A 26,534-nucleotide genomic window follows, 5' to 3' on the forward strand; every position below is an offset into this window, starting at 1 on the left:
TCCTTATGATGCAGGCTGATTTGTTGTTCAGATCTTTCAGCGCAGTTGGTGACTGAGCTGTGAGCATACATTTGAAAAGGACAGGGCCAGTTTACAAAACCATTGGGCTTGGTGGTGTCAAAAATTATGGGTGTTATTGCAGAATCCTATCGACAGAAAACACTAAAACAGTCAAACCTCTAATCTCCCGCCTTCATCTCTCAACCAAGCTTATATCCCCCAACATCAGCGTCCTGTAAAGCGGGATGTTGGTGGGTGGGTGGGTGGGTGGGAGGGTAAAAGGAGTTGGGCCAGTGATGCAAATCACTTTACTGGCAACACCCAAAGGGGTGGACCAACCCAGACAAAGGGTGGGTTAGTCCAAAAAAGTTGGAAGGTCACCCTGTCAATCATACAGGCCGGCCAACTAAGCAGACTATGCAGATAGGTCTGTTTCCGCACTTTAAGGTTGGTGTAAACCTGTTTAATAAACCTGAGTTCCCTGGTGTCCCCAAGCACTCACTTTTCCACACCTCTCTTTTTCTTCTTATGCCATCTGAGATGGAAAAAAGGTGGATGTAGTGAGTGTAGTAGAAAGGGAATATGCCACACCATTAGAGCGACAAAAGCAGCAAGAGCATTTGCACAATACACAGTCAGCTTCACCTTTACCAAATTGAACTAATTTATAGTCAGCCAGTACACACAAGCTTTTGTTCCCCTGCATCCCTCCTAACTTTCCATGTGTAATTCCCTCTGCACAAAGAAAGAGCATGTGAAGAGTAGTGTATATATAATAAGAATTATTATTATTATTATTATTATTATTTATTTTTTTTATTATTTTTTTAAATCAATAGGCCTATTGCATTGACATGGGCCTGGAGCTTCACCTTCATTAGCCGCTATGTTAATCCGGATCTACAAATGGTAAAACAAAGTATTTGTTTGGTGTGAGGGAGTTAGGGGGTATGGATAAGGAATTGTGACTGAATTGTGCATATATACAAAAGGTATTAATATATTTATCTGCTCAATCTGTGAATATAATGTAAAATAATATTTTCCATATTTTGTATTCAAATTCCTTTTCAATAAGTAAGGTGATGATACTCATGATATAAAGAAGTAAACACTCTGTTCTGCCATGTGAGTTTGTCTTTTGGCAATTTATCTGTTAATTTGTCCATTATTTTTTCTGCATTGTTCCCATTTTGTAATTGAGAGATGTTTTGCATTCTGAATAATGTCTGTTTGTGATTGGTTTTAATCTTTAGTTTCCCTAAGATTCATTGTAACCAGATAGGTTGTCTTCTGTCATAAAATAATCTGGCATTTAAGTAGGCTGCAATTAAGCAAATATTACAAAAGAGAATGATATCTGCTTCTAAAACAATTTCATTTCAAAGTAGCTGAGAGTCAGAGGTGGATTTACTTTTACTCCTAAAATCTGACTGAGGAAGCTCCTCGTGGAAAGCTCTCTCAAAAATAGCCTGGATCGAGGTCCAAAATTTTGCTCTGAAGTCTCGACCTATGAATACATAGTACGCAGTATGCAGTCAGCTTTACGTTAACTAATTTATAGTCAGCCAATCCATACAAGCTTTGTTCCCCTGCATCCCTCCTAACTTCCCATACTTAATTTCCTCCGCGCAAAGAAAGAGCATCTGAAAAGTAGTAAAGAATATATACATTATTACTTTTTTAATCACTGGGCCTATTTCAATGGCATGGGCTTTTTGAGCTTCAGCTCCATCAGCCCCTATGTTAATGCAGCCCTGGAAAAATAAGAATTGTTCTAGAGTGAGGGGGCATTGTTAAGGAGGCAGGTTTATGGTGCAGCATTGTGCAAATATTTATTTATTTATTTGTGCAAAAGCTAAGATACGAGCATGCAAAAACTACAGCATATTAATCAGAAAACATGGATCAATTGCATCTAAGTTGTGTTGGTGCCCATAGTGCCTCTTTTCATCAAACAATATAGCGTAGAGAGTAATAAGAAAGAACAAGAGAAAGTAGTGGTTTGGGGACCTCCATTCATTTTTAACATATGGATGGACGTTTATGCCAAGCAACTTAACGCCATAAGGACACAACTTCAGAAATAAAATGGAATCTTGACGGAATATTTCCATCATGTGTGTCCTTAAAGGGTTAATGGTTGTAGAACTGATATCTAACTTCTGGGCACTAGGGGATTGCCTATGGTCACTGCATGGTGAATCCTGTTATGTTTATATACATAGCTCAGGCAGTCAATACTTTGTATATATCTCTGAATTACCTGATCAAATATATACATCATTTTCACCTAATGATTGAATTGTGCACATGTACAAAGTTTTATCTTTTGGCAATATATCGTTTCTTTTGTCCATAATGTTTTCTGCATCATTCCCGGTTTGTAACTGAGAGAATGATGTCTGTTTGTGATTGTTTTTAATCTTTTGTTTCCCGTAAGTGTCATTACAAACAGATGTCTTCTGTCATAAAAATGATCTGGCATTTATTTAAGTTGAAACTCTGCAATTTTTTCAGCAACAGACCATAATATCTCTTTCTAAAATTATTACATTTCATAGTAACTCAGAGTCAGAGGTGAATTTACTTTTACTCCTGAAATCTGATTGAGGAAGGTCCTCACTGAAGGCTCTCTCAAAAATAGCCTTGATTGAAGTCCTGCATTTCGACTTGCAATCTCGACCTATGAATACATAGAGGAAGGGGTTGGAATTCCAATATATAAGACATTATGTAGTAACGTATCACCGTTATCAGTTGCATACAGTTCCAAAAATGATAGAATATGATATGGGAACCAACAGAAAAAGAAGAAAAACAGAACAGCTACAATTATTTTAAAAGGTTTGGTAGATGTCACCATACGATTTCTTTGGAGGTGTAAAGTGATCACCACGTAACAAACGGTAATAATTGTGAAAGGGATGAAGAAGCCAATGACAAATCTTGTTATCACTGTAGCTTTGTGCCTCAGACCTCGCAAATATTCATCTTCTTCATGAAAGTTATTGAAACAGATGATCATTCCATCATCTTCTTCATATGTGTCACGAAATATAAAATATGTTAAACTGAAACTCAGTGCAAAAAAACAAATAAAAAGAGATACTATGGAAGCCATAGGGGTTGTCCGATTGTTCTGGGCTCATACAGGGAACACAACAGAGATCCAGCGGTCTATACTGATGATTGTGAGTGTGAATATACTGGAAAACATATTGAGGAATGCTATTGCGCTATTTAGCTTGCACATGAAGGTACCAAAAGGCCAGTGGAATCCAAGAGCAGTGTAGGCAATACTCAGAGGCAAGAAGAATGTAAAGATAAAATCTGCAATGGACAAATTAAGGAACCACACTACATTGACTGTTTTCTTCATTTTGAAACCAGCGATCCAGATGACTAAGCCATTTCCTGTTGCCCCCAGTAAGAAGGCCACAGCATAGACCACAATAGAAAATACATGGAAGTTGTCCATACCTCTGAGTTCATAGTATTCTTCTTCACAAATTAAATTCTCAAGAAGATCATCCATGGTGTAGGGAGGCAGAGTAGAGGTTGTAATGTTCTCCATTCTCCTCACTGGAAAAATAAAAGAATGCGTTAGGAAAATCAACACCAGCCTCTGTAGAATCCATGAAAGAAGACCCTGAACATTCTATTCCATTCTTTTTTTTTATGTATATAATCTTTATTGAAAAGTTTTCCTTTTCTTTTTTCTCTTTTCTTTCTTTTTACATACATTATTACAAACAGAAAACAGAAAAGAAAACATAGATTAAACATTAAACATTTAGACAATAGGAATAAAATGACATGGGGTATGTATAAAATTATTACAGTTCAATCATAGTTTGGAAGTTTTCAGACCAAAGAGGAAGAAGTTAAATATATGTAATAAATTCTAAGGGCCCTTTCCTTTTCCTTTCTCTTTCCTTTTTTCCTTTTCTTCTCCCTTCATCCCTCATTTCTCCCTTTCTCTTTCCTCTTCGTTTTAAGTCCCTTCCTTATATATTTCTGCTTGCCATAAATTTGCCAACTTACCCTAGCCTTGTATTCCATTCTACTCCACCGAAAAAGGATGTTTTGGAACATTACACTGTATACTTACAGTTTAGTAACTACAAGATACCTTATCAAAATATAAACAATTAATTCTGAGATGCTATTAATGAGGTAGGACACCAGTTATCGATAGCTGTATCTGTACAATGCGACAGAATAGGACGTTATATCGCTGCACTTTTTATCTTCCAAAGTAAGCAGGCTTCAAAATACAATGTGAGGATAGACAGGGTTAGAAAAAAAATCTGCACTGACAGACAGAGTTTAAAGAGCAAAATACAGAGAGGAACACCAAAAAAATACACGGTAAGGAGAGGTAGTATTGACAAAGCAAGGCACAGATAAGCAAGACTAAAAAAAACAAGGTAGGATTTGGTTAGGTAATAGTCAGGAAGGGGTTGATAGGATTAATAAAATAAAATATGGATATGTATGGTTATATAAACTCTGGGAAAATTAGGGTTAACTAAGCTAGTAGCATTATGTTGATACTCTGTGAGTTGTGAGTGAGAAATAGGTTCTATGTATTATAGGAGTATAGAGTGTGTGAATTATGGGGAATATTAGCTACAACATGGTAAATTACAGTATAGTTTTATTAGGGCTGGATACTTTTGTCCTTGAGGACTATTATAATGAATGCGCACAAAACTCACAGATCTCTGTGTGAATGGTACTAATCAATCCAAATATGGCTTGACAAAGATACTGTATCATAATGTCTGACTCATTTAGTGATGACAAGGCTGTGTAGATCTTTAAAAAGAGCAGAACATACTGGACCAGCATGGGAGCCACAGTATGATGACATCATAGAATATCATTGGTTTGTAAGGGCTTAAATAATTTTGCTTAGGGTTTAAATAACTGAAAAGACAGTTTGGGATCAATTTAAGCTAAAACAGGAGACTTTTTGCAAAAAAAGAAGAGATAGAGATGGAGCTTCAGGATATATACAATCTTGGGTGCTGCTATACCCAAGTATATTGCCACCACATATACTTAAAAAAGATACAGCAAGAGAAATTCGAAAGGGTAAAAGCGCACACCAAAAAGATGAGAGTTGCTTACCTGTAGTTTGATATGGTAACTGATAACTATTTAGTAAATATTCATCCCTTTTGTACGGTACAGATTTCCTATACAAGAAATATATAACAAAACATAGTGTGATCTGTACAAAATTTACAATAATAGGAAAAATTATGAGCTGAAACCACTCACACTTTTTTGAGCCGTTTGGAAGTTGACTCAGAACTTATAACGCCTTTATGTCACTTTCAAAGACATTCAGCAAACCTTCCTCCTCTCAAATGGATCCAGGTGTTGTAGTGACCATTTAGTAGAAATTTGGAGTCAGGAGTAGAAGATGTGTAGTCAAAGATTTATTACATATAAAATTAAATAAAATATGCACAATGCGTTTCAACCATTTACATATGGTCTTCCTCAGGTGCTGTTCAACATAACAATGACACTGGTATCCTTGTTATATGTGTTAACATGGATACTTAATTGTATTATTTTCTACACATGTAGCAAACAATTACACTAATTTCCTTATATTTACAATGCTTTCCTATGGACGCGTGCGTGCTCTCACTGTGATTTTCACAGTGAGAATCACGCAAGCGCCTCTAGCGGCTGTCAGTGAGAAAGCCACTTGAGGATTTAGAGGCTGGCTTAACCCTTATATAAACATAGCAGTTTCTCTGAAACTGCTATGTTTATATAAAAAAGGGTTAAACCTAGCTGGACCAGGCACCCAGACCACTTCATTAAGCTGAAGTGGTCTGGGTGCCTAGAGTGGTCCTTTAATTACAAACGTTATATGTTTGTTCTCATATTGCCCCACATTTTTACCTGTAAAGAACTCCCTTTTATCTATAGTTCAAATAGCAATCTAAATAACAATATGAATGGTTTAAAATGAGTGAATTCCTACCAGGAATCGTGTTATCATTGTATGATAGTAAATTACTCATAATCAAAACGTATCTTTCTTCTGTTACATATTTCTATCAAAATATTAAAAAATCCCAAGTATAGCAGCATTATTTCACCAACTAACTATATATCATGCCTTACAACCATTAAAAAGGATACTGTTAGATCTATCAAGAGATGATTCAGCCTTACCCCTATATATTTCAGCCAGGACCCGATCCTCAACCCTGCTTCTATATTTAAACAGAATGTGCTTTTTTAAACAGACTTAGAATAAAATATTTGTATTACACAGCCATGTTACAGTGCTGCTGCCCGCTCTATGGCTGCTCTATTAAAGTTTAATAGTTTGCAGGGGTTCTAAGAATGCCCCTCTCTGCCTCTTAAGAGATTTTGCCTTTTAGATGAAAGTGGCAAAGTGAATTGTTATTGAATTGAATTGTCTTGACACAGTAGGTGAGCTTACACTTTAAATGTTAAATGAGTGCTACAAAAAAACTGTTTTCTATTATTAAAATGTGCATAGGGATTTGGGATAGAGCAAAAGTAACTCTTTTTTTATCAAAGACTTCATGAACACAAGCCCCAAAAACGAATATTCTCTGTCCTTTGTGTTTCACTGCAATACAATATATTGATTTGCACATATATCTGACTAAAACACAAAAACACATCCCAGAGTATACACAGTTTTACTTTAGCTCAAACCTCAGACAGATATCTGAACATCTGCAAGTTTTATATTATGTGTCTGAATGCAATACATAATGTTAATATCTGTATAGTGAAATCAATACTTACTGTATCTGGATGTCTGTGATGGTCTGACCGACACTTCCCCTTCTCTACCAGTTCTAAGCTTTCTGTTTGTGACTGTTGTTTTTTATATTCTCACTGCTGACATCACAGATGGATCGCTAGTTTAACTGTAGAAGATTGTAACCCCTTACGAACGGCAGCAATTGTACCAAATCTGACCAAAACCAAACCTAGAATTAGAGCTATATATTAGTTCAACCATAATATAGCACTTTTATATTAAGTGCACTCATACTTATCATGTATTATTTTGTTCAGGAGAAAGATGGCTTACATTTTACATCAAATATGTATATATGAAACATAATTTAATATGAATAAAATCTAAAAAAAAGTGTAAGAAATTAAGAATTTTTTTTTGCAAGTTCTGTATGTAATTTTCACTGAGAATGTTTTAATACTGTTAGATTTAACAACAAAAAATACACATATTTGTGTTCAGAGAGGTCTCACAGTTATAACAGTATCCCTCATGTACAGGTTTGGCTTACATGGCCCGACACCAGTGTTCTGTACAATGGCATGAGCACTTACCTCTTTCTACTGCTAATACCTCTCCCTGTACAACCAAGCATTCTGCTAGCATTTCCTGCTGCTCTATTACATTGTCTGCCTACCTTTAAGTCATCAGAAATAAATCCCTTTCCTCAGATGTTGAGGTTAGGACTCTATCAAATAGGCTGTACTCTGCCCTTGGGTTCTTACGTCCAAGATGCATTATCTTGCACTTATCCACATTAAATGTCAGTTGCCACAACTCTGAGCATTTTTCTAGTTTACCTAAATCATTTAAGATTTGGCTTATACCTCCTGGAATATCAACCCTGTTACATATCTCAGTATCATCAGCAAAAAGACATACCTTGCCATCAAGACCTTCTGCAATATCACTAATAAATATATTAGAGAATGTGTTCAATTACAAATCCCTGAGGTACCCCACTGGTAACAAGCCCATACTTTGAATATACTCCATTGACTACAACCCTCTGCTGCCTGTCACTCAGCCACGGCCTTACCTATTCAACAATATTGGAATCCAAACTCATTGATAAGCCTTCTATGTGCAACAGTGTCAAAAGCCTTACTGAAATCTAGTTAAGCAATGTCTACTGCACCACCCTGGTCTATTATTTTAGTTCTAATAGAAAAAAGTATACCCTTTACCTCTAAAATTAATGATTCTGATTCTTCCACCTAAACTGTAACTATAAAATAGTTAGACAGTGGTATAGCATACTCAGCAGAAAAACACAAATAAAAGTCAATTGAATATCTCATATAATAAATGCAACAGACTAAATAATAAAGTCCGATAATGGTCTGTGCAAATCCCTTTATTCCGGGTGTTTTCTTTGATAGTGTCACTCCATGACCAAAATAGATATAAAAATACAAAGAAAAAGGTAAATTAGTAGCTTTCTGCTTAAATTCAAAAAAGCAATCCGTATATGTTTAAAAATAAACTGACTTTATTAAAGTCTTAGCTCAAAGCTAAGTGTCACTATTTAAAAGGTTCAAAATAAATAAAAATTGAAATTAAAACAAATTCCAGATATCTTTGAATAAGTAATACTGAGGCTTCGTTATTATATGCCTACAAATCAATTCAGAAAGTGCATACTGGGTGCAGACCTTATACTGTTCTCGGCGTCCCGAATTCAGCAGTTCAGATGTTAGTTTTGCTGGTTACAATAAAGGTGAATGCTCCCCAGGCGCTGGCTTTCTACGATGAGAGTTGAGTCCTTCCAAACGCGTTTCTCCGTTCCGACGGCTTTATCAATGGATGCGGACTTTCAGGTAGTTGCCGCTTTTATAGCGGTGTCTGCCTTTCGTTTTGCACTTAGTAATGGATAGTGTTTCAAACTTTTAAAATTACATAGCAATCATTATTGGTACAATATTACTGATGTAACAGGTATTTTCAAGTTCTTATTTACAATCGTGCACATAGTGTTACATTTTTGTTACCATTTTTTTAGGTCCCCCACCCGCCGCTCAGGGGTGTTGGCGGGGGGGAGGACAATAGGTCCCCCCCTACTGGTATTTAGGTCCCGCACCCACCGCTCAGGGTTGGGGGCCAGGGGGGAGGACATTAGGTCCCCCCTTATTAGTATTTAGGACCCCCACCCACAGCTCAGGGGCTGGGGCCAGGGGGAGGACATTAGGTCCCCCTTATTAGTATTTGGGGCCCCCACCCACCGCTCAGGGGTGGGGGCCAGGGGGGAGGCCATTAGGTCCTCCCTTATTAGTATTTAGGGCCCCCACCAACCACTCAGGCGTGGGGGCCATGGGGGTGGACATTAGGTCCCCCCCCCATAGTTTTCTGTAGGGCCCCCACCCACCGCTCAGGAGAGGGGCCAGGGGGGAGGACATTAGGTCCCCCCTATTAGTATTTAGGGCCCCCACCCGCCGCTCAGGGGTGGGGGTCCGGGGGGAGGACATAAGGTCCCCCCTAATTAGTATTTTGGGCCCCCTCCCGCTGCTCAGGGGTGGGGGCCAGAGGGGAGGACATTAGGTTCTCCCCTCTTATTATAATTTAGGGCCCCCACCCACCGCTCAGGGATGGGGGCCAGGGGGAGGACATTAGTTCCCCTCTTATTTTACTGTAGGGCCCCCAACCGCCGCTCAGGGGTTGGGGCCGGGTGGGGGTGGGGGGGGGAAATAGGACCCCCCTTTAGATTAAAGGGGGGACCCTATTTTTATTTTTTATTAACAGTGAGCAGCCACAAGCCGCTCACTGTTTACTAGACATGCCCATACTCGCGGTATAGCGAGTAGGGGCAACATTTACTAATACTAAGTAATTTTTACTTAGTATTAGTAAATTTGGCTGAAAGACCAATTTAGGTCTTTCAGCCTTTTGGTAGATAACTCCCTAATACCGTGGGAATTAGGGAGTTATCTACTAAGCGGCTGCAAAAGAAGTCCCGACGTGCCAAAGTCCCGAAACTCAGAAGTTCCGAAGTTCAGAATTTCCGAAGTGTCGAAGTGCCGAAGTTGCCGAACTTCCGAAGTGTCGAAGTGCCGAAGTCCCGAAGTGCTTAAGTGCCAAAGTGCCGAAGTTGCAGAATTTCCGAAGTGTCAAAGTGCCGAAGAGTTGAAGTGCCGAATTGCCGAAGTCCCGAATTGCGAAAGTCCCGAATTTCTGAATGCCGAACCGAACGGAAAATTTTCCCCATGCACATGCCTAATGTTTAGCTATATGTTTTACCAAGGAAGATGAGACCGAAAAAATAGTCATAGTTATAATCCTTTCTAGAGTAATGATAAGACTTTCCTCAATTTTGCCTTCTTCAACAATATCAAATTGCTTAGACAGAGCATCAGCTTTAGCATTAAATCTTGCATTGCGTCTGCATTTTGTATTTGTACTTTTATGAAGGACGTATTGCACATTGCGTTAGTGTAAGTTTTTCGTGACACACTGCTTATATATGTCCTGATTTTACTATTTTATTCCAATAAATGTTTTTTTTCCTGAATTGCTGTGGATTTTCCTCTGAGATATCTCCGTAGCCAATCATTGGCACCCTTATGCTGATCTTATAGATCCTGGCACGGCTCTATATTTGTGAGTGGAAACTTTATATCTTATTTCCTCTATATTGCTACTATACAGAATACACTATGTGTGGTTATATTTGTTTTTTATAGATTCTATGGAAGATGCCATGTTTTATCTACAGAAAGTGACTATCGGGAAGTATATATATATATGTCCCACCCTATGAGTGTTACACTGGGTGTTGTAAGCTGATTGGGAACACCTATACCTATACACACCCTATAAATATTCTGAAGCGCCTAGACACCTTAAACTCTTTGAGTATCTTTTCGTGGTTAGCATTACATGGTCTGGGTCTATATGTAATAAGAAAATTAAACCATGAGAGGAAAAGAGACCATATAGCTTGCCGGGAAACTATAAACAGGTTCTTACGGTCGGTCAAAACTGTTATAGGATATTTAGATCCTTCTAGGAGATGCCTCCATTCTTTCAGTGCAACAATCATGACGAGTAACTTTCTATTCCCTATTTTGTACGTTTTCTGGAATAGAACACACAAGGGTGTAACAGAGAGCTAGTTGCTATATTCATTGTTCAGAGGCTTGCAGTGCTGCGGCTCCTTGTGCCACTGCGTTGTGAGCTCTTGACTGTAGCTATGGCATAATTTGCAATAAACAAATTTAATTTGCAATTATGCTAATCATTTATACACGATTGCGGGGTATGGTTGCATAGCCTGGCATTCATACCTACATACATACATAAGTGCCAGTTTATGAACATTTGGGTTGGGCAAAACAGATTTTTTTTTTTTTTAACAATTAATAAAGTTACAGATAAGAAATCAGTGTCATATACATTATGTTCTACAATCCTTTGCATATTTATTATCACATATGTGTTTCTCATGTATTGTATATGTATGTATATAATTTATATGTTGCTTACCACTTCACTTTTGCATTACCCATACCATACCACGTTCACATTGCCAACATAGACAATCACTAATACATGCCCACACATACAGACTCTAATACAGGGGTCCTCAAGCTCCGGCCCCCCGGATGTTGCTGAACTACAACTTCCATGATTCTCTGGCTATCTATGTAATTCAAAGAATCATGGGAGTAGTAGTTCAGCAACATCTGTGGGGCCGGAGTGTGAGGACCCCTGCTCTAATACATGCACATGCATTCACACACACATTCAAAGTGAATTCAAAGTGAATTTTAATTTTAAGGTTAACATAGCTGGACTGGAAAAATTGAGTTATTCTTTCAGTTTGGTTACTCTGGCCTTGCATGTGAATTTATATATGAATTCACTTTGAATTGTTCTTTTAGTGATTAAACCTGTTAAGTGATTTTACTGGGATGATAGAATGAGCAATTTTCACTTCAAAAGTAGGAATAAAGATGATAAAATGTTTGTGAGATTATGTGTTACCACCGGCTAAACAATATCATAAAAAGGGAGTGTCCTATTTGGTAAATACAGTAGGCTTGACCAAAACACATTAATAAACGTGGTTGCATAAACGCTGCTTATGGGTATTAGGTAATAAGGAATAGTGAGTGCGCTTACAATAAATAAAATACAGTGTTAATCACACCTAAAAAATCTGAAGGGCATATAACACATTTGATTACAATGCAATAATACCAAAGTGCTATAGTGCTTTAAGAAATTTACACAATATGTGGAGTGCCAAAGTGCATATATGTGCAGACAAGGGATATCCAATATAAATAAAAAAAGGACTGATATACTTGCAGAGCTTCTGGAACAAAAAATACACGGCTCTGTAATACAAATAATACAAGTATATCAGTCCTTTTTTTATTTATATTGGATATCCCTTGTCTGCACATATATGCACTTTGGCACTCCACATATTGTGTAAATTTCTTAAAGCACTATAGCACTTTGGTATTATTGCATTGTAATCAAATGTGTTATATGCCCTTCAGATTTTTTAGGTGTGATTAACACTGTATTTTATTTATTGTAAGCGCACTCACTATTCCTTATTACCTATTTAGCACTTAGGAGATCTCACCAGGACTCCCAGTGAGTTGCAGCTATTTGTTTCGATTTATATTGTGTATGCTCGCTATACATATATTTTCCTCCTTGTGCGCCATTTAACCTTCCGTCGATATATATTGCTTATGGGTATTGGCAAGGAATATGATTGAATGTTTTAAATTAATTCTGACAACAGAATTTTAAAAATCTATATCTTTATATTGAAAAATAACAACATTTGATAGAGCTGCAATTTGTATTACAGCATCCTGTACATGAACCTGTTTCCATCATGAACAATTTACTGTAATTGCTTTCTTAAATGTATTTATTTATTTATTACGAGAGGAAATATGGTGCCAAAACGTTTTAATGAATACTCGTCTAAATTCTGTTTAATGTCCAAATGCAATCATCCATTGTGAGGTGTCACAGTCTCTCAGGAATGTAATCTAGGCCTAGATTTAATATTTTTGAATAACCTTTTCATATGATTTAATAATTTTGGATAAACTTTTAAAATATTTTTTTTCAAAATAGTAAAGTTTCAAAAAAACATATTATACACATATATATATAAAAAAAAATCATATATATCAAAAAAATACTAAAATATTAAAATATGTTTCAAAATATGAAATAATTTAAAAAAAGTATATCCAAAAAAATATGAAATAATTTGAAAAACTTGTCTAAAAATATTAAATTGGGGCCTAAATTTTAAACCATGCAATGTCAAGGAGCCCAGGAAGCCTCATGGCTCATGACACAAACAACTTTCCCCTGCCTGGCAGTGACTTTATCCCAAACGTATTTAAAGGTTAAAACCCAATGAAAAACTGTAAGGAGACTCTGTTGACTCTTTAAAATGTTAAATTAAATAAAATGTGTTTATACTGACATATGTCCTTTCTTGCTGCCAATGACTAACTTCATATTCGTATTAGCATGGGTTCTGTGTATCATGTCTTATGATTACTGTTGACACGCAAACGATTAATATATAAGTATAGATCAGTAACTGTGTCATATCTATTATTTTTAGCAATGAGACAAGGCATCATTTGAACTTGTGATTTGTTTACTCTTTCAATACATCTCAAATCACAGTAATGGTTAACATTAATGCATCTATCCAGTAAATGTTGGTCTCCTTGAAAAGAATAACTGAGATCATTGTCGGCTATACTTGGATCTTGGCAAACTTAATTTCCAAGGTAAATTATCCAATCATAGGGATTGGTATTAAAGATCCCTATTACATCACTAGCAGGGATACTGCAATGGTGATACAATTCGATCTGACGATACGACTTTTACTCCTATCGCAATAAAACTCAAAGCTCCTGCTTTAGCTAGACAAAACTTAAACAATTTGAGAAGACCACTGGGTGAATGGAGAGCAAGATATGGAAAGTGGAGCTACTGTCTTAAATCAACATATGTAATAACTGGAACAAGCAATTCATTAAAAAGTAGCCTGGAGCAAAAGAGCACATGTGTGCATCAGTCTGGGCATCATAAGTAAATATATATTAATTATGTAGCTTTCAGTAGATGAAGAACAATAAATTAATCTACATTGTTTGATTATGTTTGGATATGTAAGAACTGAAAATCGATTTCAAGGTTTCGTTGATTAACAAGTATGAAGACAATGGCATTTGGCTTTTTGATCGGGTTCCCTTTATTAATGAATTTACTAAATTCAAGTCTAATGGTTATAAATATTCGCCAATATTATTAAATGCCTTAATACTCATTTGTGAGTAAAATAAACATTTTTGTCTGTAGGATCAACTGTTTTCGGGAGTATTGTGACATGAAATCTTGCTACTTCACCCTATAAAATCTATATGGTTAGATACTGCTGATTCATTTAGATATTTGGCAGACAATGTCATTTTTGTTAATTAAAGTAAATTACACTACAATATAGTCAAACTAGAAAAACCTTTGGTGGTGTTGTCACGGCGATGTCTCATAGAAGAATACATAAGCTGGAATTCATCACAACGAGCTACACTGAAATCTGTACTAACTTTAATTTCTAAAGTGTGAGTTATATATTTAGAACACCCAGGGCCGGTGCAAGGATTTTTGCCGCCCTAGGCAAAAGTAAAGTTTGCCGCCCCCCCCCCCCGCCCCCATATGACATCACAATGCCCCATGTTAACTAACGCAAGTGCTGCAGTGCCGCCGTGTTTACATTAAAAGGCCTGCAGGGACAGGCTATAGACACCAGAGCCACTACATTAAGCTGCAGTGGTTCTGGGGACTAAAGTGTCCCTTTAATGTGAGGTAAATTAGAGATTAGTGCCACGAATAATATACTAGATTGCCTACTTACAATCAGATGAGGATGGCGATGGGCTCTAGCTGCAGTCTGGCTCCACTCGTCTAGTGTATAACAGGCTCTCTGGAGGCTGTTTGTGTTCTGGGAGAACGGAAAGCAGCTCCATTTTTTTAAAGGCCCTTTACACAGCTCATGGTCTGGGCCCCAGGGTCCACCTTCATGTTCCACCAAATAGTTTGTTCACAGGAGTAGGGGATGTCCTGATATGTGTGTAAGGAATGCATTGTGTGAATCTGTGTTTGTATGTGTAAGGGCTGCAATGTGTGTTTCTGTGTATGTACGGGATGCAGTGTGTGCGTCTGTAAGGGGTGCATTGAGTGTGTGTAAGGAATGCATTGTGTGTTTCTGTGTGTGTAAGGGATGCATTGTATGTAAGGGTTGAATTGCTTGTGTGTGTGTGTCTGTGTGTGTAATGCATTGTGTGTTTTTCTGTGTGCAAGGGGTGCATTGTGTGTGTGTGATGGACGTCGATCTCTCCCTCCTCCCTTGTCACTCTCTTCTCCCCCTCTCCCTCCCTCGTCACTCTCTTCTCTCTCCCCCCCTTGTCCCTCTCTTCTCTCCCCCCCTTGTCCCTCTCTTCTCTCCCCCCCTTGTCCCTCTCTTCTCCCCCCTTGTCCCTCTCTTCTCCACCCTCTTGTCCCTCTCTTCTCCCCCCTCCCTTGTCACTCTCTTCTCCCCTGCGTGTCCCTCTCTTCTCCCCCCTCCCTTGTCACTCTCTTCTCCCCTCCCCACTCTCATTCCCCCTCCTAACCCCGTCAATTCCACTCCCTGTCAATTACTTCCCCCCACCTTGTCAATTTATTTCCCCTCCCTTTCAATTTATTCCCCCACCCTGCCTGTCCATTTATTCCCCCACCCTCCCTGTCCATGTATCCCTCCCTCCCTGTCCACTTATCCCCCCCCCTCCCTGTCCATTTATTCCCCCCCCTCCCTGTCCATTTATTCCCCCCTGTCCATTTATTTCCCCCCCCTCCCTGTCCATTTATTCTCCCTGTCCATTTATTCCCCCCCTCCCTGTCCATTTATTCCCCCCCTCCCTGTCCATTTATTCTCCCTGTCCATTTATTCCCCCCCCCTGTCCATTTATTTCTCCCCCCCTCCCTCTCCATTTATTTCTCCCCCCCTCCCTCTCCATTTATTTCTCCTCCCCCCCACTCTCTCCATTTATTTCTCCTCCCCCTCCCTCTCCATTTATTTCCCCCCCTCCCTCCCTCTCCATTTATTTCTCCCCCCTCCCTCTCCATTTATTTCTCCTCCCCCCCACTCTCTCTCCATTTATTTCCCCCCCCCCCTCCCTCTCCATTTATTTCCCCCCCCCCCCCTCCCTCCCTCTCCATTTATTTCCCCCCCCTCCCTCCCTCTCCATTTATTTCCCCCCTCCCTCCTTCTCCATTTATTTCTCTCCCCTCCCTTTATTCCCCCCCCCTCCCTCCCTCTCCATTTATGTCTTCCCCCCCCCCCACTTTATTCCCCCCACCCTCCCCTACCTATGTTGTAGCGTGGCCGAGCTCTGTACTGTCCGCGGGTACAGTGATCATTTGTTTCCTGTACCCGGCCGGACTAAAAGGAAGTGAACACTCAGTGTTCACTTCCTGTTAGTCCGTCCGGGTACAGGAGACAAATGCTCCCTGTACCGGCGGATCATACAGGGCTGGCCACGCTACAGTGAGGGAGTGACAGGAGGGAGCGCTGAGCGCTTCCCTCCTGTCAGCTCCTCTCTTCATGCTGCGCCCGGGCGGTGCGCCCTCATGGACGCACCAGCCCGGGCGAAGCTGCAGCTGCCTGAGGCTCTCTGCAGAGCGCTCGGGCGGCTGCAGCATTAGGGGGGCCGGCGCTCCTGGCGGCGCCCCTTCCTAAGGGGCGCCCTAGGCGGCTGCCTAGTCCGCCTTAATGGTAGCGCCGGCCCTGAGAACACCTAAACCACACAATAGTCAACGCGAGAAATATAGATGCAGAAAGGAAAACCACAACAGTTGCTACACAATTTCATTAGAATACTTCTTAGCTTAACATTCATGTTGTACCACATGGATGTTTGCACGTGTTCCAGATAAAAGAGAAGTTACCATAGATATATTTTAAAAAAGTTTCAGCTTAATTTTACTTGAACAGATAGCATTGTATGTTAAAGAAACACTCCGAGCACATAACAACTTCATCTGAATGAAGTTGTCATGGTTCCAAGAGGCACCATAACTCCTCATTCACAATACTCGCTTAAAAAGAAATGCACCATTTTCAAACCAGTTTTGTGACTGGGGAGTCACTGACTGGCTAAGAATGTCAGCTGATCACTCTCAGCCAGTCAGCCGCACCCCTGCCTGACTGGTGGCACTCCGCGCTTCACAAAACTCAAATTCTAATTGCAGGATACTGCCAGAGGGGGAGTTGAAAATTGAGTGAAAGCCAATGTTGGGGTTAAACTGTTTGAGAATGGTTTAACCCCTAAAGGTAAGAATCCTGGGGGCCTCCTGGCACCATAACAACTTAATTTGGATTAAGTTATATGGTGCTTAAAGGTGACTAAACTATCCCTTTTATCATTTCAATATATATTTTTTTGATATTTAGAAAAAAAATAATACATATTCTTTTAAGTATATAAATGGTTTGATCTTTAATATAATTTGCTAGTACATTCCATTCCATTAATTTTTATATTTTTCTGTGTGTTTGTTAAATTTATGACATATACACCAGTTTTTTTGTTTTTTTTTATATTATTACATGGTTGTGTTTTCCATCGTTTGTGTGAGTCTACAAAAAAGTCCTGCCCATGAAAAAAAAAGAAGGTTAAACAAACATAATTGCAAGCATTATAACCGCTACAGCCCACAGTAGTGGTTATGGTGCTAGTAGTGCCTTAATGTCATCCCAATGCAATCTGTCAATCTGTTTTAGAATTTGACACTAACCTGTGTCTTGTCAGAATCGAATAAGCTGGAAGTCAGTTTGTTCAATATAACAACTCATTCCACTCATTCAGTGGCTGAGAACATTCGGTGGATCTGACACAGTAGAATGCCACTAACTGTGCTGTTTGATATCTGTTTAAAATAATAAACTGCCCCTTTCTGTATTAAATGTGAGCCATTTTTATGTTTATTTTTAGAATATGTTATTTTTAATAATTTGCTTTATTGATAAAATAATTATGATGCACCTGCCTCTTTAAGTAGCTGCCATTTTGAATTTGACATTCTATTTGCACTTTACATTTTTTTTTATCAACTCAGCTCTTTTTTTAATATATTTGTACATCTCTGCAGCACCAGCGATAATAGAGTTACTTGGAAATAGTGGGTTTCACAAGAATGTGGCTAAAACAGTAACTAAAATAAGAAAAGAATCAGGCAACGAGATATTGCAGGACAAAGTGTGTTTGTGACTGACTTCTCTAATATTAGAGCTACGCGTGCCATCGTAAACATTAGAAAGGGAAGTTTATATTCAGTGGTAACCACCCCAAAAAATTATAATCTGTTTCGTGATGGTGAATAAAATGTAATGCTATGAAAGACAAGGGTTCGAATATTTCACAATGAATAGGTTGATAGAGAGGAATAATCTGGTTTCTTTTAAAGTAAAGTCCCTGAGGAAGTCCACAAGGGTGGACAAAACGCGTTGGACTCAATGCACTATTGTATGTGCACTTTGTTTTTTTTATATAGCTGCACTTTATTTGTGGAATAAATTATTTTTAATAATTATTCATCAGGCTGAATTTTCTACTTTGAAGATGCTGGGATCCTGCATCTGTTGGACCAAGCAATTTAGCCCCCAATTATCAGGGAGGCACCCTTGAACCTGCATAGTTACCTACCTTTTGTGAGTGCAATTTAATTTGCATAGGAGTACATTAACTTAGAGGTGTTACGCTATTGTTTGTTTTATATTTTCTTCATATTATAGCCATTTCCCTATCTATTTTTGTACATTTTGCTGTGTTCGGCACCATAGAGAAGAGTTCTCTGAGTACTTTTAAAGGTTTAGTTTTTTTTGTTTTTATTTGTAATATCATTTGTGATGATATATTTGTGCTAGACATATGACGTACCAAATATTATTATTGTCTTATATTTTCATACAGTGTGTGAGAGCTTCTCATACTTGATTCAGCAGTGGATTTGCAGTGTGGCTGCGCACGCACAATAGGACCCAACTTCTTCCCTGGTGACGATTTCCTGGATGCAAAGCCAAGCTGCAGTGAGGAGGTTGTCCTCTCACTGGATAGAAAGAAGGTAGCAAATCTTGGGGTGACTGTATATAAATCTATTTTTCAACATTCCAGCATGTATTTCTTTTTAACACTGGAGAATTGATGAATGCCATTCAGCCTTTAGAGAGCAGAAGTGATGACAGGTTTACATTACATTGTGTTTTTTTACCTTTACAGTAAACATAATTCAGTTTCTTATAAATGCTTGTTAGTGCTGATTAATGCATACTTTTTAAAGGAATTTAGGCAGTTATAAAGATTCAAGTATATATGCACATTTTAGCACAAATCAGGTATATTAGTTTAAAGGGACAGTTTAGGTACCTATGGACACCATAACAACTAAATCTACATGAAGTTGTTATGCTGCAATGAGGACCCCAAGCGCATTCTTACCTTTAGGGGGCTAAACTTTAATCAAATTTGCCTCCAGTGTTGATATCTACTTCCTCCCAGATAGCATCCGACTTCTGAAATTTCAGACATTTCAAGGTGCATTTTTTTCCAAGCCAGTTTTGTGAAAGGGGAATCACTGATTGGCTAAAAGCGTCAGCTGACCAATCATCATCACTTCTGCCCGTTGGCACTCCGCACTTCCTGAAAGCGAAATTTCAGAAGACAAATGGAGTCAAGATTGGCGCTGGAGGTAACTTTGGGGTTAAATCGTTCAAGAAGTTAGTTTAGATTAAGTTGTTATGGTGCCTGGAATTTTCCTTTAAAGTAATCCTCTCAAGAGCAGCATGACGAGTACTATAGGAGCCAATCCCGACATCTACACTCCACCCTCCCCACCCCTCCCCATCCCTCCCCAGTCCCTTTTATCTTTCATTGCTGACCAGAAAAGACTGGGGAAGATAATCAGGAAAATGTCAGTGATCTTGAGTGTGTGTGGTGACCTTGTGTCTTTATAATGCCCATACACATAGGGAACATTTATACTGTAGGTATACATATTCTATATATAATATTAGTAAAGTATTTTAGAGCAAGCACACAGCAATTAAAACAAGCACACAGCAAAAAGTTTATAACTCAAATGCACGAAAACTAGGAAAAATCATATGGGTGAATAAATCATAAAACAACATTGATTCTCAAAATAAAATAAAATAAACATTGATTCTCAAATTACCTAAATAAACCAATTCACTGAAAAGTTCCCACTATGCAGTTCTCAAAACCAACTTTATTTATTTTATTGCTAAAAAAGCCGTGATTGCTACATTCGTGAAGCTAACATTAAAAAGAAGACTCAAATATTCTGCATAATATTTACCCAATATCCCAGTTTCAACATAAAATAACGGAACTGTTGTGAAACGAGAGATGAGTTTAAAACCATAGATCACGATCACAGTACCTGTGTAAAATATGCTGCTTGTTACATTATAATCTCATAAACTATACCTAGAAGGAAATCAGTTGTGAAAAGGTAAAACAATGAACGTCTTCAGATGTTAATCTTATCTCGGTTGAAAAGTAATACGTGTGAGGGGTGGGAAAAAATTTAAACATCAACAATTCACAAGAGCTTTGCAGTGCCCAAATTTGACGTTTTTTTGGACTTACTTCACATCTGTTGGTTTTCTCTGTTGCATCTTTGTGTTCATAAGTTAATGTAGGACATCAGCCTAAAGAGAATTTATAAGAAACGAGAATGGACATTTATCTAAATAGCTTGCTTTATGTCATGTGTGCCATTCCTGAGAAAATCTATTCAATATTTAGATCAGTCTAAGCCTAGTTCTGAAGCACAAGGCACGTCCCCAATGTTGGAGATATAAAGTAACCAAAAATGATTGTTTCAACAATCTTTGGGTCTCTAGGAATAGCTATGCAAGTAATTTGGATTTCACCTTTCACTGAAAGAGACCAGATGAACATTGAAGCAAACCAAAACATACAAGGGATAGGGGCAGTGGTTGACTGAGAGTGCCAATCAATCACTAGCCGCTAGCCGCTCATGGTATCCTCTGAAACAAAGCATAACTCCACCTCTGTCATATTGTGATCGGATGCTGGGCTTCAGGTTGCCAGGGAATCTCTGCAAAACATTTCTAGTGATACAATATACATGATTTGCACTCTGTGTTTTATTTTCGGGTAGTTCAGGATGACCCTTAATTAAGATACCACACCTTATTCCATGACATACACAAGGTGTTCCTTTGTCACATTAGTGGAAGTGTTTACTTTTGGACCAATTATTGTGAATCTGAAACATTTTATTACAGCCTGTTGGAGGAGGGGATTAGTATAACATATGTCCTGTTTTCAAGTTCCTGCCGCAAAAGTTCTTTGATGGGCAATTGGAAGCAGATGTGATGTCTTTGGTGCAAGGCTGTCTTAAAAAACAGTGTGGCTCTGTGCAAGCCTCTGTTTGTGGGATCCCATATCCCACTACACACTCTACAATCTGACATGTATATGCACAGAAAAGAACACTAATTGGCACCTATATACACAGAAAAGCACACGTAATACATATAGAAAGAGAGATTTACAAGGATATAGAAAATCAAGTATAAAAGAGACATTCACACATAGTGAAAATGTACATTAGAAACAAAGGCATATGGTACAATCAAAGATTCAAGCACACATCAGTGAACATCATGAAAACACACACACACACACACACACACCAAGAAAGGCAGGAAGAGAAGGGAATCTCCATGCACCATAATATAGAAGTGGCATAGGCATAGAGAAAGCGTGCATGCATTTGAAATTAGTTCTTCTTCCAAATACGTCTATATGTACAGGTACAGGTGATAGAATCCACCAGACTAGGACCTACCTGGGATTAAGAAAGTATGGCAATACTGGACAAAGAACTGGGCTTTTATTAGCTCTAGGAGGTAAATAAAATATGTGGATTTTATATTATTGGCTGTTCCTGTTTACCTAATACTGGACAAAACACTACATTTGGAACATCAACACACTATAGAGATAAAAAAAATTCTGAAAGTCTCTTTAGGTTGATGCTGTGATAAATATAGGAGGCACTGTCTCTAAAACACATATCTGACCTCAGAGTATTATATCTGGAAAGTGCGGTAATCTGAAGTAGGTGAAATAACAAAATCCACTTTTTAAAAAAACAGGACAGCTGTGCATATACATACATTGATTCCTTAGAAAAAATAAAGGCAACACATGGAGTGTTAAGCTAAATTTTGATGGGGGAATTGTCATCGCTTCATTCTTACCTGTCTATTGTCTGTGCATGGCACAAAATATTTGCTGCTATATTGTGACTGGGTGGAAGCATCAAGCAGTCAATCAAATGGGCATTTTTTAATTTTATTTTGCTGTTCTCATTATCTGCTCTACATCTCTAACATACAGGGTTATTAAAAGCAATTAAATAACTTTTACATTAATGTGGATTTCTTGAGTTAGGCTAATTTGATGCAATAAGCTTGAATTAATATAACTATTACTAATCCCATTCTAAACTAAGCATCTAAACTAAAATTGTCATATAACGGTAAACTGTGTTAATCCAATGAGAATACTAGATCAGATCTGTCAGAACAAACACAACACCCACATAAATGCGTAGGAAATAAATGTGAAGAAATATAAATAATATTTACTCTTAGACACTGTTATTCTCTAAATATGAAGACTTGTCTATGCCCTTAATATGAAACTTTAAAAACCAGGTATATCTACAGGGATATAATAAAACAGGTCATAGGGTACTATAGTAAGTATTGGCATAAACCGGAAATATTTTCTCCCTCCACTGATAATGAATGAAAATAAAAATAATCATCAAACATAAAGTAAACATAACTGCATAAATAATGGAGCTCTCATGGCCCTACGCATTTCGTTCAATATACTTGAACTTCTTCAGTGGAAAAAGTTTCCTCCTCTTTGTGGAAGAACAGCCTATTCTATGTAAAATTTAAATCTAGTGTGTCCTTTCCTCAGATTGCCATCAGCCAGTCCACTGAGTTGCTTGTCCACCAGTAATAAATGTTGGTCTGTCGTGTTCCAAGCCTTGTTTTTGTTTTCATTTGCTGATTGCGTATGCGTTCCATTGCTTGTACTTCCACTTCTGGTATGCATCTGCTTTTTAAGGTAATCCTGGATTTTATGGTCCTTGTACTCATACGAGATTGTCAAATAGACAAATGTTGTAAATTGGGTGTTTGGCTACAAAACAATCTATTTAATAAAAACAATACACAGAAATAATAATTAAAATACAGAGGAAAATCAAGTGAATTAAAAAAATATGTCCGATTTAAGATATTAGAGACAATTTAATGAATAAACAAGGAGGTGGCCAATATAAAATATTTTACATTTTAACTTTAGTAGCTATGATGCTTCAAATGTTACTTTAATATTATTGTTAAATATATATAAAAGCTTTTTATCATTCACTGAATTTAGCCCATTAATTACACGTCTAGTTTAGTGACACATTGTGCATAAGATAAAGACTCAGAACAAGCTTGTTAAACACTGTATGAAATATTTCATTTAGCAATTGATTCGGGATTACTGGAGCAATGTGTTTCCATGCTTCTGCTTGGAAAGTAAAAATTATGAGCTAGGTTATTCACTAAAGTGAGAATTCAAGGTGAATTCAGAGTCCATTTCAAATTTAAATAACCAAACTGGAAAAATCCTCAAGTATGCTTCAATTTGGCTGCTATGGCCTAAAGGAACACTATAGGGTCAGGAACACAAACATGTATTCCTGACCCTATAGTGTTAAAAACACTATCTGCCCCTCCTCCCCCCCCTTTCCCCACTAAGTAAAAGCTTACCTTTATTCCAATCTGCTGGTGCTTTGGACTGCATTGGATTGGCTGAGATTGCCAATTCTGATGATCTCAGCCAATGAGGCAGGTAGGGAGGAGCCAAATTCTGCCCTGGCTAATCAGCATATACTCATAGAGATGTATTGAATAAATACATCTCTATGAGGAAACTTCAATGTTTCCATGCAGAGAGTGGAGATAATGCATGTCAGTCACACTGTGCAGCAGTGCCCCAGGAAGCACCTCTAGTAGACATCCGAGGAGTGCCCACTAAAGGTGTCCCTAGGCTGTAATGTGAACACTGCCTTTTCTCTGAAAAAAAAACAGTGTTTACATTAAAAAGCTTGGCGGGACATGCTTTTCTCTGAAAAGACAGTGTTTACATTAAAAAGCTTGGCGGGACATGCTATACTCACCAGAACAAATACAATAAGCTCTAGTGGTTCTGGTGACTATAGTGTCCCTTTCAAATTTCAAATTCACTTTGAATTCTCACTTTAGTGAATAAATCAGTCGGATTTCACAGTTCAACTTCATAGTATATCTGTAATGGTTTGATACACCAAATGTTATGGATTTCTGCCTCCACATATATAATAAATATTCACCTGCCTTAAATCGAACTGAATGCTGCTGAGTTCCTGACAAACAATAGATGATTTACTGGGAGGCAGAATCACCTGTACAGCATTTGCCAAGCCTTTCACAGGTAATCCATGAAACCCTACATCACTTTTTTCATTCTTAAAAGCTCATTAAACATGCAGCAAGTCTTATTGAACATTCCAGTCAACTCTCTAAAGTTACATGATGTGGTCTCAGTGACCTCAAACCTGTTTTTTTTATTATGTAATATTTTTGCCCTTTCAAAACCACAAAACATTGCATTGCATCGCCACTTTTCTCGTGCAAGTCTAATAGATTTAATTTGAACAAGAGGGTACATTTCCAGTCAAACTGCACTTTGTAACCTTACTTAAGTTTCACTGCTTGTAGAACCTTGCTCCTAGTTTTAATAGACATATGATTTATCCCAACAAAATCACTTTTTCGAAGCCTATAATACCAAGACTCGATTGTAATAATGATTTTTACACACTCACAGTTTTATATTCGCAACCAGATGAACATTTTATATTTGGAATATTAGCTTTTTAGATTGGTTTAACAGTTCTAAGCTGCTTTTGTTATATACCATTAGAAATTCATAGACAGGCGATTATGAATTTATTGAAAGGTGAACTATCCCCAGTTTAATTTGTCAATCACTTACAGACCTTCGATTTAATTTGTTTGGATTAGCATTTCAAAAGGTCTTCCAGCAGACTGTCTGGTAAAATGCTTATACTTTACGAGACCGTGAGTTTGTAGCTTTTGGGCTAGCACTTCGGTTCTGTTATGAAGCTTGTGTTACAGATCTTCACAATATTCTGTATTATTTCATTTATTTCTTTGAATTTGTGTTTGTTCATTTTTATGATGACTAAACATGATATATCTGTTATGGTGATAGCTAGCAAAAACCACAACAGGAAGTGCAAGATTGCTATAGAGATTAACTTTTAAACATAAGAGGTTATGCACTATCTGGTCAAACTTAACCTTCTGTGCTATTTGAGTAGTGACAGCAAATAAAGGTACTGGGCCCCTTAATTTTGCACTGAGCCACCCCAGAGTGCTATAGTGGTTGTGGTGTCTCAGCATAATCCATCAAATTGTTTTAGCACAGTTTCACACTGACCTGAATCCACCATGCGTCCAAGCATGAGATGCCGGATGCCCATGTAGGCCAGCCTGGAGTTCTCAGCCAATAAATGTGTTCAATAAATTCTTGTGCTGAACAAACTAACATTTAACTTCTCTTGTCTGAATACATTTGTAACAGTATGACCTACTTACCTGGGGTCCTACTTGAGATGAGGATTAAATCTTTACACAACAAATCATAAAATAGAAAGAAGACATCGCATGGTGCAACCCTAATACCACCATGTGGAAACTCAATACACTGGACACATGGAGGGACCCTCTAAGCACCATAGCTTATTGTAGTTTTTATGGCTGTGTTAGTATATGGAAGCCCCTCTCTTTCTTAAATCATTTTTAAAAGATCCTCCTCCTAACCTCTGGGCTGATAAATAGGAATTTAACTTTTTTATTAAATTTCCTAATATGTATGTGCTCAAACTGTGAAAGGTTGTGAGCACTGAGGTATGGCAGAATGTGGTAGTAACTCAGCACATCGTCTGAACCTACAACAAATTGTCATTGACTGAAAATGTTAATATCAATTTGGTGGATCAAATATGGATGCAGCTATCCACCAAGCACATGTTATACTAGTTATCGTATCATTTATTCATAATAACCAAAATGTTTATATTTTTGTTTAGGTTTACTTAATAATATAAAATTAAATTGTGAAGGAAAAAAAATAACCTATTACTAACCCACTGATGAACTGGCTAATGCCATGATTCAAACCTCAAAATAATGAATTGCTCACTGTTTCCTGATATCTTAAGAGGAAGTGATATATATATATATATATATTTGTTCTGTTTGTATTTTATCATATAAATAAATGGTATTGTAGTGTTTAGAAGCATTAAATCAAAAGCACAATTTGAATTGTGGGGAATTCAAAGTGAATCACTAATTTACAGTTTGAGAGTGGTTTTTTTTTATTGCTTTAGAAACACTATTCACACCTTATTTCCTTCATTGTAGGGCTACTCAGATAATGGCCTCCATTTAAATTTTTTGGATAAGCTCTTAATATTATTTTATATT

General features: G+C 37.8%; 1 pseudogene; it reads right to left on the reverse strand.

Moving 5' to 3' along the window:
- Window positions 1–2,558: 2,558 nt before the first annotated feature.
- Window positions 2,559–3,538, reverse strand: LOC134576763 (chemerin-like receptor 1; annotated as a pseudogene).
- Between the last annotated feature and the right edge of the window lie 22,996 nt (window positions 3,539–26,534).

Source organism: Pelobates fuscus, chromosome 11 (genome assembly GCF_036172605.1).
Source record: "Pelobates fuscus isolate aPelFus1 chromosome 11, aPelFus1.pri, whole genome shotgun sequence".
Classification (NCBI taxonomy): Eukaryota; Metazoa; Chordata; class Amphibia; order Anura; family Pelobatidae; genus Pelobates; species Pelobates fuscus.